Source organism: Aplidium turbinatum, chromosome 2 (assembly GCF_918807975.1).
Source record: "Aplidium turbinatum chromosome 2, kaAplTurb1.1, whole genome shotgun sequence".
NCBI classification, from domain to species: domain Eukaryota; kingdom Metazoa; phylum Chordata; class Ascidiacea; order Aplousobranchia; family Polyclinidae; genus Aplidium; species Aplidium turbinatum.
In genome coordinates, this window is record NC_137473.1 from 36,349,844 (window position 1) to 36,367,243 (window position 17,400).

The 17,400-nt window shown below is 40.4% G+C and overlaps 1 pseudogene; it reads right to left on the bottom strand.

Moving 5' to 3' along the window:
- Positions 1 to 2,845: 2,845 nt before the first annotated feature.
- LOC145765750 (U6 spliceosomal RNA) lies at positions 2,846 to 2,936 on the bottom strand (annotated as a pseudogene).
- Between the last annotated feature and the right edge of the window lie 14,464 nt (positions 2,937 to 17,400).

The following is a 17,400-nucleotide window of genomic DNA, read 5'->3' on the forward strand; positions in this document are numbered from 1 at the left end:
ATTATACTGTCTATTGCTTGTCAATGGCCAAGTCAAATATCTGTTTACTACTCTAAACAAAAAATAAGTTGAAAGTGGTATGTTAACTCTTGTCCGTAAGTGGTGAAGAATCATAAATAGGCATACATTCTTTACTTACACCAGGGGTTCTTAAACTCTTTTTTACGCAGACCCCTTTAAAAAAAATTTGGTTTGCGTGGAACCCCTTTGTGGCCTAGTCCGAGAAACTTTTTTGATCAGCATTAATTGGAGATAATGCAATAAAATTAAAATGAATTGGTAACAAAATTTATGTTTTATTAAATTTAAGAAATAGCGAATGCAGATTGTTTTTCATATCTTCGATTTAATTTCATTAATGTGAAGTCTTCAACAAGAACATGAAATTGTGGCTTCGTCTGATAGGGCTACACGCATGTCATCCTTTGCATCAACCGGTTTCTACTCTTTGTTTTGGTAGTTACCAAAGTTGAAAATTCTGACTCACATAAATATGTAGTCGCAAAAGGGATTATATATATAGCAGCCATTGCTCTTTTTACCCAAAGAGGATATGTCTTGCGTCAACGAACTCCAACAATCGCCAATACTTTTTGAATTGATGGACGTTCTTGATGATTTCATTGCCCTTAGCAAGACAAATTTCAAACTTAATATGATCAAAAAAATAAATAGTTGCTATGTTGATCATTCTTGGTGCGTTATCAAAACTGCTGATCTGATGGCCTTAAGGGGAACACTCTTGATGCGTAGCTCATCACTCATCAGGCTTCCCGCTATTTCATATAGTAACGATGACTATTTCTGTAATTTGTCCAGTGTGAGAATGTATGCAAAAATACCCTCCGGATAAATATCCTTCTTGGTAAATGTATTTCTTGTAACCTTAGCTTGGCCTAATTAGCATTTTTCTTACGATAATTTCAACAAATAGCCTATTTTCGTGGGCTACTTAATTTCGCTAAAATAAAATTGAGTGCAGGAAGAAGTCAATTTATTTTTTGGGAAAAAGACATTATACAGTCCAAAATAACAGTCTGAAATACCTGTTTGTTTTCAGCAATGCAAGATACCCTCCAAAGAGCATTCAAACGAAGTCACATTCAAGCTCATTGGTGCTGGTAGTCACCTGTGGCGCTAAAACGAAGTTCACGTAAGATTTCTGTCACATCCATCTTGTGCTGCGTATGTTCTAACATGAACTCATCAGTCTGTTTGCCTGTGGTGCCGAAGTTAGTTGAGGATTGGGGTGATAAATCTACATTTTATCAAATTTTTAACAAATTTGAACCTGGGGGGGGGGGGGGGATGCAAATTTTTATACACAATTTTAGTGGTAGGCCTACTTGTATTAAGTTTATTAAACAATCACCGAACCTCGGTAAATTAGCTGCTAACAGCATAATATACAGATAAGAAATCATGGAGATAAAAGTGCTATCAGTGGTCTTGTGAATGGCTGCTGCAAGATTAAGAAATAAGCAAAAAAAAATTGGTAGGCCTACCTCCATCGGGATTCGAACCTATGACCTTCCAATGAATACTTAGTTTTTCAAACAAAAAACAGAAGTTATACTTTTCTCCATGTCCTCTCCTTCACTAGAATCGCTACACTAGCACTATAGGACGAAGTTACTAGTCAGAAGACTGAAAACAATCGAAGCGACAGAAGAACATCTGCAAATTTATTGACAAAAATAATAACTTTCAAACACATCACAAGAAGTTGTTACAACCGAACATATTGCGTTTTACGGTAGTGCGCATTGAAAACTCATTAGCAATGCATTTATGCTGATGTCATTAAGAATATTTTTGTGAATGTTGCAAGCAATGCTAGCATTCAAACTTTTCTGTCCCAAATTATTAAATTTCTCAGCCAGATTTTCAATCTACGAAGATTGGAAAACGACCTCTCACAAGCAGCAGAGCTTTCCGGGCAAACTAAGAGGATTTTAATCAGCTGGAGTATTTGAGAATAAAGAGGTTTTTCCAGCTCGGACAATGCCTGCTGTGGTAAGCTGTTTTAGCATCGTACAGAGATTTTGCTCCTGTTGCCTTTCTGAATGAATCAATTTGATAACTCATCGATTGTTATTCTGCTCTGGATAATTTTTGACCATTTCAGGAACTAAGCCGGTCTTGAAAATTCGTGCAAGTTCTTTATACTTTGCCGAATGGGAATTCAGGGTATTTCAAACCGTTTGGTCAGTTCAGAGATAGACCTAGCTCTGTCTATGAATTGATTGTAAAGCATTTTATAACGCAGTTGAGTGTCTGCAGTAGCTGCCATCAAGCCTCTCCCCAATCTTTCAGGGACTCTTCTTTGCCGTGGTGCTTGCGAAGACATGATAAAATTAGAAGCAAATTTATTCAAAGATATTTCTCTAGAGCAGAGGTCACCAAATGGCGGCCCGCCACGCTGTATCGCTGCGGCCCGCGGAAGGTATCAGCCTACAAGTATAACCAAAATTACTTTTCTTGAGGAGTTAAAGAGCACGAAGGCAAAAAATGTTTTCCGGGAAGCATATTTTCGCTTTGCATACGATTCCACCGACCGACCAATCAGAATATATAGTTCTAAGTGGGGGTTGCTTAAAGCTATTCCAATGCGATGTCCAGCCACACTATGTCATGTAAACACTAGTGTGCGTTTCACCGTTATGGTGTTTCACGACCAGTGTTCTCTTTATGCAAGTTTATGTTGGCAAAATAGATCGGTGTGCCAACTCAATTTATAATAAATTGGTAAAATATTATATATAAATTTAAAGACTTTTTCTGATTGTATTATGAAAATATTTAGCTTAGTACTGCAAAATGTTTTTTTTTCTTTATTTTTTAAAGAAATATGGAACGCTTCACGATTTCGCGTGTCATGCTTGTGCAATCTTCTCTGTATCGTTCCAATTTTAGTATATCTACTGCCGAAGCAAGTTCTGCAAAATGTTGTTAATCAACAAATTCTTGCCACGCTGATAAGCATCGCAAGTGACAGTTGTCTATAACAAAAGAAAGACGGTTTTATAGACTCTCACAAAAAGGATGAAAAACCAACTCATTGCTTTTTTAGAGGGAAGACTGTTCATGAATTACGATAGATAGAATTACGATTTTTGGGTGATTTCTACAAGCATTTGTTTCATGGTGCCTGACTTCTTTTTCCCTGTTATTGGAGCCTATTTTTCGCTGATATGTTTGTAGGTCACTATTGTTGCCTGTATTGCGATGTGTCAAACATTTCTTTGTTTACTAAAATTGTTAATTGCAAGATATCTTTTGTGAAGCGAAGTGGCAACACCACTCTCGCTTGGCGATGAATATTCTGATGAAACCGCTCGCCTCGCTATAAGTGCACAAAACAAGTGGCCTCGTTTATTAGGCATTGTTAAAAAAAAGTCAAAAGTGTTGTAAAAGGAGCTTGGCCTGGCAGTAGCGTTGTTCGATCAATTTTGTTGCTGCAGTATTCTAACATAAATATGAACAACATGTAACGCTGGATACTGGGTACGAAATGCGTTCTTTTCTAGCATAAGAGTCAACCTACCTAACATTTTATTAGTGTGGCCCGCCACAGCTCTCCTTAGTGCCAAAGTGGCCCGCATGCAAAAAAGGTTGGTGACCCCTGCTCTAGAGTGATTTTCAGTGTCTACTCTAAAACAGCACTTCACAAGAGTCAATGACAAGCTTTTCTCCTAGCAACGTGATGCTACATTGCTCCATAAGTGACAAAGGCTTCAAAATCAGCACAATTCCCAATTATGTTTCAGCTTTAACTAAGCTTGTTAAAATTCCTTGTGCTTTTATTTTTGCTTCTAGCGTAGACAGTAGACCAGACGCAGCAATTTCTGACTAAGTTTTCGTGATGACATGATAGTTGACCACCGTTGACTGTATCGCTGTCACCCTGCACAACCATCTCGTTGGGCACAATGGCAGCAGTTTGCTTCAATGAAGGTCGATCCTTCATTCTCTAGCGGTGTCAAATCCAAGACAATTTAGAACTGTGATCAAACATCAATAAAAGAAAACCAACAGAAATACAAGATGCTTGCAAACAACTAAATCGATGTAAAACTTCATAGCAATTTTTTTTTTAATTATTGGGGGGATGCTGCCAAAATATTGGGAGATATATCCCCCCCATCCCCCCTCCTTCGGCACCACTGTTGTTTGCAACCACTAAACAGCAGTTCAAAGATTTACAGACTTCTGGCACAAGTGTTACCTCATGGCAACTTATGGTAATGGCCATAAATCAACACGATGTCATCACCAAAAGTACCCCTGAACCCAGGGGCGGATCCAGGGGGGGACGACCCCCTAAAACCTAAGAAAGTAGCTTAATTCTTCATTTATATGTATACGATTTGGAAAACAACATATCGAAAACAATGCTAAATAAGTCTTTCGCCATGTTCAAAGATTAGGTTAGGCTATGGTATAGGCTGTAATAATAACATAGCATAAGGCTAATTTCGTCACAGAGTCTAAATACCGAAAGAAATTACTAAAATTTCAAAAGTCTCTAAACTTTTTGCCGGCACTGTAGAGCATATAGTGATAGATCCCTTAGTTTAGCCCTAGATAAGTTGGTTGACAGAGCAAGTTATTGGCAACTTTGGCGGCCAGACGTGGAACTAGCTGAGACTAGCATTTTGTCACCTAACATCATTGCTACCACGAAATTGCTCAAGTTTAGACCCGATAGCATTGACAAAAGTCATTTGCAATGCCTACAACGGCTTGTTACGTCATATATATAGTGTGGAATCTGCTCTATGTTCAGAGATCCAACTACGGAAGGAGAAGTGGGCAAATATAGCCTAACTGTTCCGGCGACTGCCGCAGTCTTACCGATGGCTGCGGAAGAAGCTTTACAACAGTGTGATGAAGATGTGTACACAATCGTACACTCTCTTCTAAAAATACTATTAACCTTGCCAGTCAGCGTAGTATCAGCCGAAAGAAGTTTTTTATTTCTTCGGTCGTTGAAAACCTGCCTGAGGAACAAATCAGCGAGGAAAGGCTCAATAGATTGGCCTTATACTATACCAGTGTCCGGACATTTTAATTGACACAGGCTCCGTGATAAATCGATTTGCCAACAGTAGAAACCGCAAGCTTGGCTTTGTGTTGTAGTCAAAAGTATGACACCTGTTAGTATTACCCGTACCGGCAAAGTAGCCTTTTAATTTTCGTTTTATTTGCGAAGTCGACAGAAATAGTTGTTTCTGTTATTGTTAGTTTCTTTCTTTGTCTGGTGGTGCAGCGACCAAGCATGGCACGTTTTAAGGAACATTATGTCCTTTGGTCTTCATTTCACTATGTTTAACTGCCATTCTATAGTTTTAATGTACAAATTGTAGTGTTTCGCTGGTCCAAAATAAAAATTTACAATCGATACCTAGCCTATAGTAGCGATTCTACCGGGAGTGGGGCATGACCCTGTGTTTTGACCTGGCCCCCACTTATGTTGCTCATTATGTTGAATGTATGCATAACCTTTCCTCATTGCTCTTTTTAAAGGTACACTAAATGAAATTTTTAAACGGGAATTAAGCATTAAAATGCGTAAACTGAACACTCAAAAATACATTTCATAAAACATTACTGAAAAAAAAAATGTTTTCAATGGCGCTGGCAAGGCGCAAAGTCCAGTGTTTTACTTATTTTCTATTTTTTGCAAAATGACCAAGAAGTGGAAAAACTGCTCGAGAATTACGTCACCAGCGACTAGCAGTAGCATCATCAAAAGTCTTTTCGCGCGTTGGGTTGAAAAGTACATACGTGTTGCGTTCCAAGAATTTCCACATTGATTCAAGGCCTGGACACGTTGAATTCATGTAAAAAGTGCTGATTACTCCACGCCTTCTGAATTCAATTCAATTCAATTTATTTTTCTTTGTCGGAAAACAATTGCCTAACTGAAATTGTTTCACATGACTTTGTGGAACTTGCCTTCAAAAACGTATTTTTTGCATTTTCATTTTACATTGATTGAAGGCCTGAATACGTTGAATCTATGTAAAAGAGGCTGATTTACTGTTTGAAGAACATGATCTTCCATTTGAAACTCAAGCGGTAAAAACTCTTGCCCGATCACCTGATTGCTAGTCGCTGGTGACGTAGACTGTATAATCGCACGCTTCGCTGCTCACGCCCATTCCGGAATCGTTTTATGGTAGCATGTTAAACACAAAGAACGTGGAAAATCGCCAAGTCAGGTTTTTCCTTTAGTATGACTTAACAAATCAAAACGTGTCAGAGGAATAATACCTCGAAGTTATACAGTAAGTCTATAACAACTTCAATGTCTGTATCAATATTATGCTGTGACATTACGAAGACAGAATGACCTGTTATTATCTTTCCGTGGTCAATTTTTAAATTGCTGTGAAACAATCAAGAGCGTAACCTTCAGTCTCAACTATAAATGCAGCTAGGTTGCTCAGGCTTGTAGAATTTCTCATAATTTATGTTCGAAATGCTCTCAGAACGCACCAAATTCAACCTAAATTTTCTACGAGAGACCCCTCGTCTTTGTTTGTGCCGGGCTAATCACTTGCCTGAATGTCAATGACATCGCCCCCCCCCCCCCCCCCCCTAACGTTAATACCTGATTTCGCTCCTGCCTGGACCCTCCTGTAAACGCTTTAGCTTCTCATTGACTTTTGCTTCCCAATCAGCGGAACCTCATATGTAACCAATAGTTTACTGCAAAGAACTGTTCAACCAGAAATAAACTTTACATTTATAAATTGTAAATATTAAATCTAGTCAAAGCAATAAAACTGAATCGGTCTCCGAACAAGATTTTCATCAACGTTAAATCAAATATGTATAATATCATATATGGTAAATTTGATCCAATATTCTGACCAAAACTATCGAAAATCACAGGGCAAGCAACTACTTCGAACTTGTAAATCACATGGTAACTAATTTTAACCCCATCTGTAGCGACGCGGAGTTTTATGAGGACGCCCCACTCTAGAAGTAAAATATTTCACAGAAGGAAATATGCTAGAAATGTGAAATTCTTGACTTTTAGTTTTTATTCTTTGCGAATTTTTTAAACCTACACTGGTCATTTTTCTACTTTCCTGCCCTTCACAATAAGCATTTCGTCTCAGGTGGCTAAACATTTTCGTGCAATGCTAGTTATATATAAGTTAGTGCAATTACTTTGAAATGTAAAAACGCCCAAAAATAGTTTATACAGTATTTATGAGTAAAAGTAATTTTTTGTATAGTTTAGCTTTACTTTATGTTATAATTTAAAAATTGCAATTTTGAAGCTATTTTCGGGAAATTAGAATAAAAATCGACTTTCTGACGGTTTTTCATCTCAAACACTTTATTTCAATAAATTTGTTGGGTAAAAATTAAATTTGTATACGCACAACACAACACAAATGGCTATTATCTAGTAAAACAATTTGTCTGGGATTTTCATAGCTCCCGTTATTAGCGATTAATTAGCACGGGGCTAAGATAGCCCGTGACGTGCTTTCCGCTTACGAAAACAGCTCGTACTAAGATAAGGTTAAAGGTCTTGATTGCAACATGAGCATTAATTTAACAATTTATTTGTCTTTGTCGGAATACAAAAGAAACGATGTTTCAAAACTAAAATACAGTACTTTGACATTTGACATTCATTGGCAAGAAAGAAGATTAAAAGACAATCCATCTGTGCTTGTAGATTCAAGTGGAAGAATCCAAGCAAGTTTTGTGGACTTTAGGACTTCATACTCGTACAGCTACGGTATCGTGCATTTAAATTCTTTTTTGTATTTTTACGGTCTTGGCAGTTAAGTTTTTTATAACTACTGTAGCCTAATAATTTTGTGTGTTTGTGTAACTTAATTTTTTTAATTGTTAATTTAGCCCCAACATTTAATATGTTTACACTCGGTGGCGACAAGGACTCGACCGCCGTAGACTCGACTGAGTTTAAGCCTGATGATGTTCTTTGCGGTCGGGCAGGCCATTCTGGGGAGGGACCCATTAACGATGAGGCTAAGTCAGTTCGAGAGGCCCGGCATCTTAGACGGGATATTTTGACTCAAATTGGGAAACTTTCTGTAGCCCTAGGTTCTTTGAGTGATAAGCAGGAACTGTTAATTTTTAGATCTAAGTTATCTACTTTAGAAGATGAATTACGGCATTTCCATGCTCTTTTGACTAAAATCTTTAACTCTGCAATCTTGGCAGAACTTCGTGATAGGGTAGATCCCGAATTTAACTCGTTAAAAAATAACTTTGAACAAAAAGAAAGTGAGTTCTCAGATATGTTGGATGCTGACATACATCCTGAGGATAGCGCCTCAAATGTAAGCACTAGGATGTCTAAGAGTTCGTCTCGGATAGTTGCACAAATTAACCTACAGCTAAGACAAGAGGAGCTCCAGATCCAAGCTGAGGCCGAAGCAAGAGCTGCTGAGGCCATCGCGAGAGCTGAGGCCATACGAGCTGAGGCCATCGCGAGAGCTGAGGCCATTCGAGCTGAGGCTGCCGCGAGAGCTGAGGCCGAAGCGAGAGCAGCTGAGGCCGCCGCGAGAGCCGAAGCTAGAGCTGCTGAGTTCGCACTCAAAGACGCTCAGTTGAGGGCTGAACAACGTAAAGAGGTAGTTTTAGCTGAATATCGATCAGAGGCGGGCTCCCGGCGTAGCTCTAGGAAGAGCTCTTCTAGGCATTCCAGAAATGAACATCAATCGCAGTTTAATTTACATAACCTTTTCCAAACGCCCGTTCAACCTGTGAGTGGACCAGGGCAATCCACACGTTTTCCAGCTGTTTCAGGAGGTCTCGGGGCCGCGGCTAAGGGTCTTCCGAATGCTGTAGAGCCAAGGTCTGCGAATTACAACCGAACTCCTCCCCCAGAGCGTACAGGTCACGGGGCCGCCATTAGCAGTAATGCTTTGCCCCCTTCAAAGTTTTCTGCGCCGCTAGTTGTGGATCGCCCAGCTACACGTAATTTGGGTGGTTGTGAGAGGCGTATCGCGTCTCCTGATTTTAACGTGTGTGAGGATCGTGATCGGGCTGTGCATGTGACTGAGCCCACTCAGCCCCTTAAGGGATATAGCTTGTCTTCTCCCGCTAAATCGAGTTCTCAACAGCAGGATTGCTTTTTTGAATACCAAAATAGTAGGACGTTTTTCGATAAGGCGGCCATGATTGGTTACGATGGTAATAATATGCCATTTATCTTCTTTAAAAATCGTGTTACGGCCTTAATGGCAGCTTCGCCCTTTAAGAGGACTCGTTTGACTTTGTTACAAGCAGCTTGTGTTAGGACAGCTGCGCAAACGATTGCTAATTTGGTTTCTGACACCCCTGGCTTGTCAGAGGAAGACAGGATAGAAATGTCGTTAGCTCGCTTGTCCCAGCGTTTTGGGGTTCGTGGAGGTCTTTTCGCAGAACCAGAAATTAGAAAGTATCGCTATGGTAGCAAATTGACTTCGACCTCTTCCAGTGATCTGAAAGAGTTTAAAGATGAATTATAGCAGTGTTTGCTTTATGCGCAAGCTTATGGTCAGCGTGATAAATTAGAAGGACGTTTTGTTTTGGATTTGGCTAAGCGACTCCCGTTTGACGCTAAGCAGCGTTATCTTGACTTTTTAGGTGATCAGTATGGTGGCACTGATGAGCCTACCTTTCAGAGTTTGTTTGAATTTGTAGTACGGGAGGAAACGCGTAAGTCGACTGATTTTAGCATTATGCTAATGAGCGATTCTGGTGAGTCGCAGCAATTTAAAAAGTTTGGCAAAGGAAAATTGCCTTCATGTCCGGTTAGGCAGACGTCCGTAAAACCCCATGATGATGTGATGTCAGGGAGTTCGCAGTACTCGACTGTTGTTGGCGCACCGCGCGGTGGTGAAGCCAGACGTAAAAACCTACCGGCATGTATTTGTTGTTCGTCACGTGGTCAAGTTGAATATCATTTTTTGTCTAATTGTAAAGAATTTTTGCGCTTGACACCTAAAGATCGGAGAGATGTCATTGTGAAAGCTGGCAAATGCTTGAATTGTTTGCGCCAGCATATGGTTAGGGATTGCGTTCATGCAAATAACTGTCGTAAATGTGTGCCTAACAACGATAGGAAACACTATTTTCTTCTGCATAATTTTTATGTGACGTCACGTGATTCTCTGGATTCGGTTGGGAAAGATGATGCTCGTGCCAGAGTTCCTGTGCGTAATGTTAAGATTGGAAATGTTAAAGCAGCCTTTAACCGCGTTACTGCTGCTCGTGTTTTGAATCCAATGACTGGCAAATCGAAGTTGGTGTATTGTCAGCATGATCCTGGTTCGCAGTTGACGTTTGTTTCGAGTGATTTGGTGTGTGAACTTGATCTTAAACCGTACGATAAAGCGTCGTTTAAAATGGATACCCTGGCTGGTCAGAAAGCTACTTGTGCTGACCTTGTCAAACTCAACATCCAGTCGTTAGAGACAGATGAACTGTTTTGTGATATAACTTCGGTGGTTAACCCAGCTTGGGCTGACGATGTTAAAACTTTACCGCATAAACAAGATTTAAATGGTTTCCGTCATTTTCATGACGTGAATATGTTTCATTTGAATGATTGTAGTACTGTAGATGTACTGATTGGCAACGACAACGCTTATTTGATGTGTGCAAAAAAAGAGCGTGTTGGTGAAAATCGTAGTGAACCACATGCTTTGCTCACTCCTCTCGGTTGGTTGGCTTGTGGTGGTAAGTCACCCTTAGATGAAAGCGTTGCTAAAGTGTGCAGAGTGCAGACGTCTTCAGAGTCGGATGTCATCTCTGGCTTTCAGCGTAAAATTGAGTCTCGTGATATGGAAATAGCAGACCTGAATAAAGTCATTCAGGATTTGACGTTGCAAAATGAAACCTGTGAATTGTCTCGCAATGATAATTTGGCTAGAGAACTTGTCGAACCGAATATTGAGTTGAAAGATGGTCGATTTGAGATACCCGTTCCGTTGAAGGAAGATATTGATCTACCTAACAATTTTGTGTTGGCGTCAGATAGAGCTGCTGCTTTAAGAAAGAAAGCTTTAAAACAACCTGAACTTCGTGATTTCCTTACTGACACCATGAAAGATCTTAAATCAAATGGCTATATTGAGAGTACTGGTGAAGCAGGAAATGTCAAGGGATTTGAATGGTATTTACCATACTTTGTTACGTCACAATTAAAAAAGCGCATTGTTTACGATGGCAAGTCTGAATTTCGAGGAACTTGTGTTAATGATGTAATGTTTTCGGGTCCTGACTTGTTAAACCCTCTGGTAGATGTCTTGGCTAGATTTCGGCTTGGTAGATTTGGTCTCATGGCTGATGTGACTAAATGCTTCTTTCAAATAAAATTACCTGAGTCGCAAAGGGATTTGTTTCGTATATTGTGGTTTGAAGATGATGACCTTGAAAATGGTAGGATGGTACCATTTCGTTTTTGTGTACACCCTTGGGGAATAAAGAGTAGCCCGATCGCTTGCTTGGCTATAAAGAAAATGATCGAGCAGAATCCCAGCAGTGCTGGTGAATTGACTCTCTGCAATATTGCAAATAATATGTACATGGATGATTTTATATTTTCGGCTGATAGCTTAGAGCAGAGGTTCTTAACCGGGGGTAAATTTACCCCCTGGGGGTAAATTTCACCTACCGAGGGGGTAAATTTACTGACTCATAAGTTAAAGCAAACTTTATTTTTTCAGTTATTGAAGAACTGGTAGTGTTGCACTCGATTTTGATTCAAATTTGTGCTTATTGTAAGTTTTCGTCTTTTTCTTTTATCTCCACGGAAGTAGACTACCAGTTTCATTTCAGCAGCGTATGTGTGTTACATTTTTGGAAAAAATGGATACTGGAAAAAATGGACAATTTCTTTCAACAAAATAATATATCCTGGAATCATGTGGGTTTACTTTGCACAGAAGGTGCCCCTTCTATGCTCGGTACTAAGTCTGGCTTTACAACTCTGGAGAAAAAAACGCGCACCTAACATCATATTTGCTCACTGTGCCCTTCATCGACATACACTGGCAAGTGAAACCCTTCCAGAATATTTGAAAGCAGTATTGAAGCATGTGGTTGAATGTGTGAATTTTATCAGGGCACGTGCTCTTAATCACCGTCTTTTCAAAGTGGTTTGTGATCAGAACACTCTGTTCTCCTTTATCACACCGAAGTTTGGTGGCTCTCTGTAGGGGTCTTGTTTTGTCTCGAGTTTTCGAACTACATGGTGAAATCGAGATTTTTCTTCGAGAACGCAAATCCGCGTTGAGTAAGCACTTTGACGACAACAAATTTATTGGTGTATTGGCTTACTTAACAGACATTTTTTCAAGTTTGAACCAGCTCAATATGCAAATGCAAGGAAAAGTGTTACCATTATAGATGTAGGCTACAAACATGATAAAATTCAGGGCTTTCAGACAAAATTAGATCTGTAGAGTACAAGAGTTCAAAAAGGAAATTTTTAGTACTCATATTTACGCAAATTTTCCAACATTTGATGATTGGAAAGTCAGTAAAAGTCGCAACGAGATTTCTGATCTCGAAGTCGACATATGCCAGCACCTTGCCGCCTTAAAAAAGAACTGTGACGGTTACTTCGAAGGTGAAAGTTTTAACAGTAGGCTACTGCTCTTTTAATAACTCATCCCTTCGAAGCCAAGTTAGAAAGTATTGCTGACGACGATCTTTGCAAAAATGAATTGATTGATCTTCAATGTTCAACAACGCTTTGTTCCAAATTCTTATCGTGCAATGGTGACTTTTCCAAGTTTTGGTGTGGATTAGTCGAAGAGTTTCCTACGCTGACTAAGCGTGCATTTGAAGTTATTATACCTTTTCCAACTACTTATCTGCAGTGGCGTATTTAGAAATTTTGTTAGGGGGAGGCCAAGACATTGTGTCAGTCAGCCTCGTAGCGATTGAATCGGCGGCTAGAGGCCAATGGGGGTAGTACACATGGGGTAGTCAACGGTAGTAGGCTACACAGAAAGCTCAAAGTTGATGAAAATGGCAGTTAATTGGTTCAAATTTTTTCTACTTGGGTTAAAATTAGACTTGTTTGACCCTTTAAATAGGGGTGGGTTATATCAAATGTCATTGGATGCGTCACAACGGGGGGAGGTGGTTAGCTGAAACCGTCAGATAAGGGGAGAGGGGGGTCCAAAATCAAGAGCCAATCCGCAGAAGTAAGTTACTGTTCCGATCAATGAACCAACGAAAGATATCAAACACTTCAGAACACAAACAATAAGTTAGTCCTTCCGACCTCGAATACCTTTTGAACATTCTCGGCGATTCGCAATGACAATTTACAGTTTAATGCGATGGCTGCGCTTGGCAAATATATCAATGACTGCATCATACTCGAGTACAATATCCTTGTTTAAATACATCTGAGCTACACCATCCAAACGTGGCTCGGTCATGGTCTTGGTCGTGCGGTAATAATTTGTCAGGTACCGGTACTTTAGTGAACTGAAACATCGCTCATTGGAGGCAATTGTAGGCTAACTGGAAGCGTAGCAAAGATTCGAAGTAATTTATGGATAATTAAATCGGATAAGTGCCGAGTTGTTCAGCCGCTTGACACGCATCCACAGGAGTCGCAGGTCGTTTATCCACAGAAACTGCAAGCCAATTCGCTCTCCATCTTCGCAATTCAATAGTAGCTGCAAAGCAATTGCTTGGTTCAACATCCAGCATTTCTTGGTAGAAGTCGAAAATCTCGTCGATCGTGCAGTCCTCATCTTCATGAATCGATTAAGGCAGAAATGTGCTGACTTTAAAAGCTAGCGAGCAGTGCTCATTGAATCTCTCGTGAATTTGTGCCATGCAATTGTCAAGAAAAGGAAGAAAAACTGTTGACAAATTACATTGCAAAAAGTAGGCTATACCCCCGCCCTAGGATGAATCATCCAAGCAATTATTGCGCTACAACTTTTGTTTTTGCAAAATTTGTATTTTATTTTTTTACCTGATCATTAGGGGGAGGCCATCGCCCTTTATCCTCCCCCTAAATACGCTACTGCTTATCTGTGTGAAGTAGGGTTCTCTTCATTGTTGACTATTAAAACAAAACATCGATCTCGCTTAGTTCCCAAAGACAACATGCGAGTAGCTCTTTCAACGACTCTTCCAAGAATCTCCAAAATTGTTCGTGGAAAGCAAGCACAAAAGTCATTTGAGTAGACATTATTTTTCCCAGGACCCCGCCAAGAACAATCGTGTCTTCGGCAAATAAACAGCTTGTTTTTGATATTTGCCAAGGTAAATCCAGACAAAAAAGGATGTTTTGCATTTTTTGCATGGTTGACTGGAGACGATGACATCACAATGGGCCACCAAAACAGTGGGGGTAAATTTTACTTTTATCATTTGGCAAGGGGTAAACGAGACAAAAAAGGTTAAGAACCCCTGGCTTAGAGGAAGCTCAGCAAATCACTCATGAATCAATTGCTTTGTTTGATAGCCGTGGGTTTAAACTTGGTAAGTGGAGTGCTAACAAGGAGGCTATGATTGTCTTGTCAAATTTGGATAATGAGATGCTTTCACCTTTGATTCGTGACATTGACTTTCAGACTGAAAATATGACTTTGCCATCAGCGAAGACATTGGGTTGTGTGTGGCAAACCTTGGACAAAATTTTGATCCGCTAGGCTTTGGAGCGCCATTTTTTCTAAAAGCACGCCTTATACTTCAGCAATTGGCGATAGACAAGTTTGATTGGGATACCGAGGTCCCTGATAGCTTTGAGAGTGGGAGTCGTGGCTTCGCTCTTTGGACCTGCTTAAGGATTTTTCGTTACCGAGATGGTATTTTGCAAACTCTGGTGTGTGCAGTCCGGATGATATTGTTTCATATCAATTGCATGGGTTTAGTGATGCTTCGAATCAAGCTTTCTCTTCTGTTGTTTACTTACGTAGACTGGTTAACGGAGTTCCGAGTGTGTCTTTCGTTCTGGGTAAATCTACCATTGTTGTAAAAAATCAGTTTTCTTGGCCGATAGCTAGGAAAGAGCTTGTTGCCGCTTTGAATACAGCCAGACTCGTGAAGCAGGCCTACGAGGCATTGAAGATGCCAGACTGCCTTAAGTATTTTTGGTGTGATTCTCGTACTGTGTTGCAGTGGGTTAAAAACCCTGATTTACGTTTGAATAAGTTTATTACGCGTCGAGTTGAGCATATTTTATTGTTGTCTGGAGCCCAGGATTGGCGTTTTTGCCCTACCGATATGAACCCAGCTGATGTTGGCACAAGGCCAAATCTTATTACAAAGAAAGAATTTCGAGAGTTGTGGTTAAATGGTTCTAGTCTTCTCTACCAGTGTGAGGAAATTCCATCTGTAGAAAATGCCACTCCAGTACCTGTCCATAGCCTATATCTTCGTGACGAAGAGGAGTCGCTTGACGTTGGACAGGGTGGTCTTCACAGATTGATCGAGGCCGCACCTTCTTTGTATGTTATGAAAAAGAGAATCGCTTATTTGATTGCTTTTGTTGAATTTTTGTGCTGTAAAACGAGAAAGCGTAGCTTTGTGAAGCCAAAACTGGATGCATCTTATCTTAACAGTGCTTCAGAGTTGGCTGTGAAGTTTGTTCAGAAGAGCGTGTATGGCGATGTGGTACACTTAATGACCAAACGATCGCCGGATGCCCTTGAGGAAGTGATAAAGCGAGGTAGTGTTGGCGCTTCGCAACGTGAGAAGGAACGGTTGAAAGAATTACGTTCACTTAAAAAGTACAGACCTTGTGTAGATGACGCTGGTGTAATCCGCATTGAAGGGCGCTTAAGTAATTCTCCCGAGATCTCTCTTGAAGCAAAGCATCCGATTGTTTTGCCTTCAAAGCACCCCTTCACTAGGCTTGTTGTACTGTCGCATCATAATGGAAATGCGCACTGTGGAGTACAGCACACTTTGTTGTCTACGCGACAGAAGTTTTGGATCGCTAATGGTAATGCCTCCGTGAAGAGGTATCTTAATGACTGTGGTGTATGCGCGATTGAGAAAGCTCGACCTATAAGGCAGCTCATGTCTGATTTACCTTTGTCTCGCACAACTGCGCATAGGAAACCCTTTTTTGATTGCGGCTTAGACTATCTTGGACCTTTAACTTTCGTTGAAGGTAAAAGTCACAAAAAAGCTTGGGGACTCTTGTTCACATGTATGGCATCTCGCGCTATTCATGTTGAGCTGGTTACGTCATTGTCGCTGAGTGATTTTTTACTTGCCTTTACAAGGTTTACAGATTTACGTGGGCAGGTTAATGCTATCTATTCCGACAATGGAAGCACCTTTCAGGCAGCATCTAAGAAGTTACCCGAGTTGATAGAATCAGCTGAATTTCACAATGCCCTGAGACAGAGAGAGATAAACTGGGAATTTATACCTCCATATGCTCCGGCGCAAGGTGGCGCCTGGGAGGCAATGGTTAAACAATTTAAAATCGCATTTTTTCACATTTTGGACTCTTCAATTCGTAAGCCCAATTTTATTGAACTGCTTACGTACACAGGCAGTGCCGTTCGGATCGTGAACGAACGCCCTTTGGTACCTTTGAGTGACGACCCTAGGGATTTTACTGTCATCACCCCTGCCTCACTCTTGACCCCATACTTAGACCCATACTGTGCTGTTGGGCAACCACATGATCGTGACCAACTAAGAAGGGATTATCGGTTCAATTTGTCACTTTCTCATCAGTTTTGGAGTAAATGGATCGATTTTTACTTGCCAGGTCTTCAGGGCCGGAAAAAATGGCTAAAAATGGCCGAGAATTTGGAGCCTGGTCAACTTGTAGTGGTAGGTTCTCTCCAGGACATTGGTAAACGTGGGAAGTATCAACTTGGGAGGGTGCATGAGGTAGTTCCACAAATTAGGAAAGGGAAGCCTGTGGTTCGTAGAGCTAAAGTTGCCGTTTGCAACTATGATGAGAGTACGGGGAAAGTGAAAGTAGACTATGTGTTGAGGGATATTTCGTGCCTCGCCCCCGTAAAGAACACCTAAGTGTTAGGGTTTGAGCCTGGTTTTGTCTGCGGTGGCCGACACTTGTCTGAGCCCAGAACAGTCGGTTATTATCGCAACCATGGTATATAGCGTCAATTTTTGCGTGTACCTACTACCTATGGTACCAATTTCATGTATCGTCGTGTTTATTCTTATTGCTGTTCATTCTTTGCATGCCCTTTGTATTTGCGTATTAACTTAAACGTGAGTGATTCAAACAATTTGTGTATCATGTGTTTTTATTCATTGGCTCACAATTGTCGTCAATTCTTTTTTAGTTATGCCATGTCAGACTGTCATAACTAGGGGCCGCTATGTTACAGACGGTTGTTCGCCTGGTCAAACGTCATGTAGAAACCGTTCGGGTCTACTGAATATTAC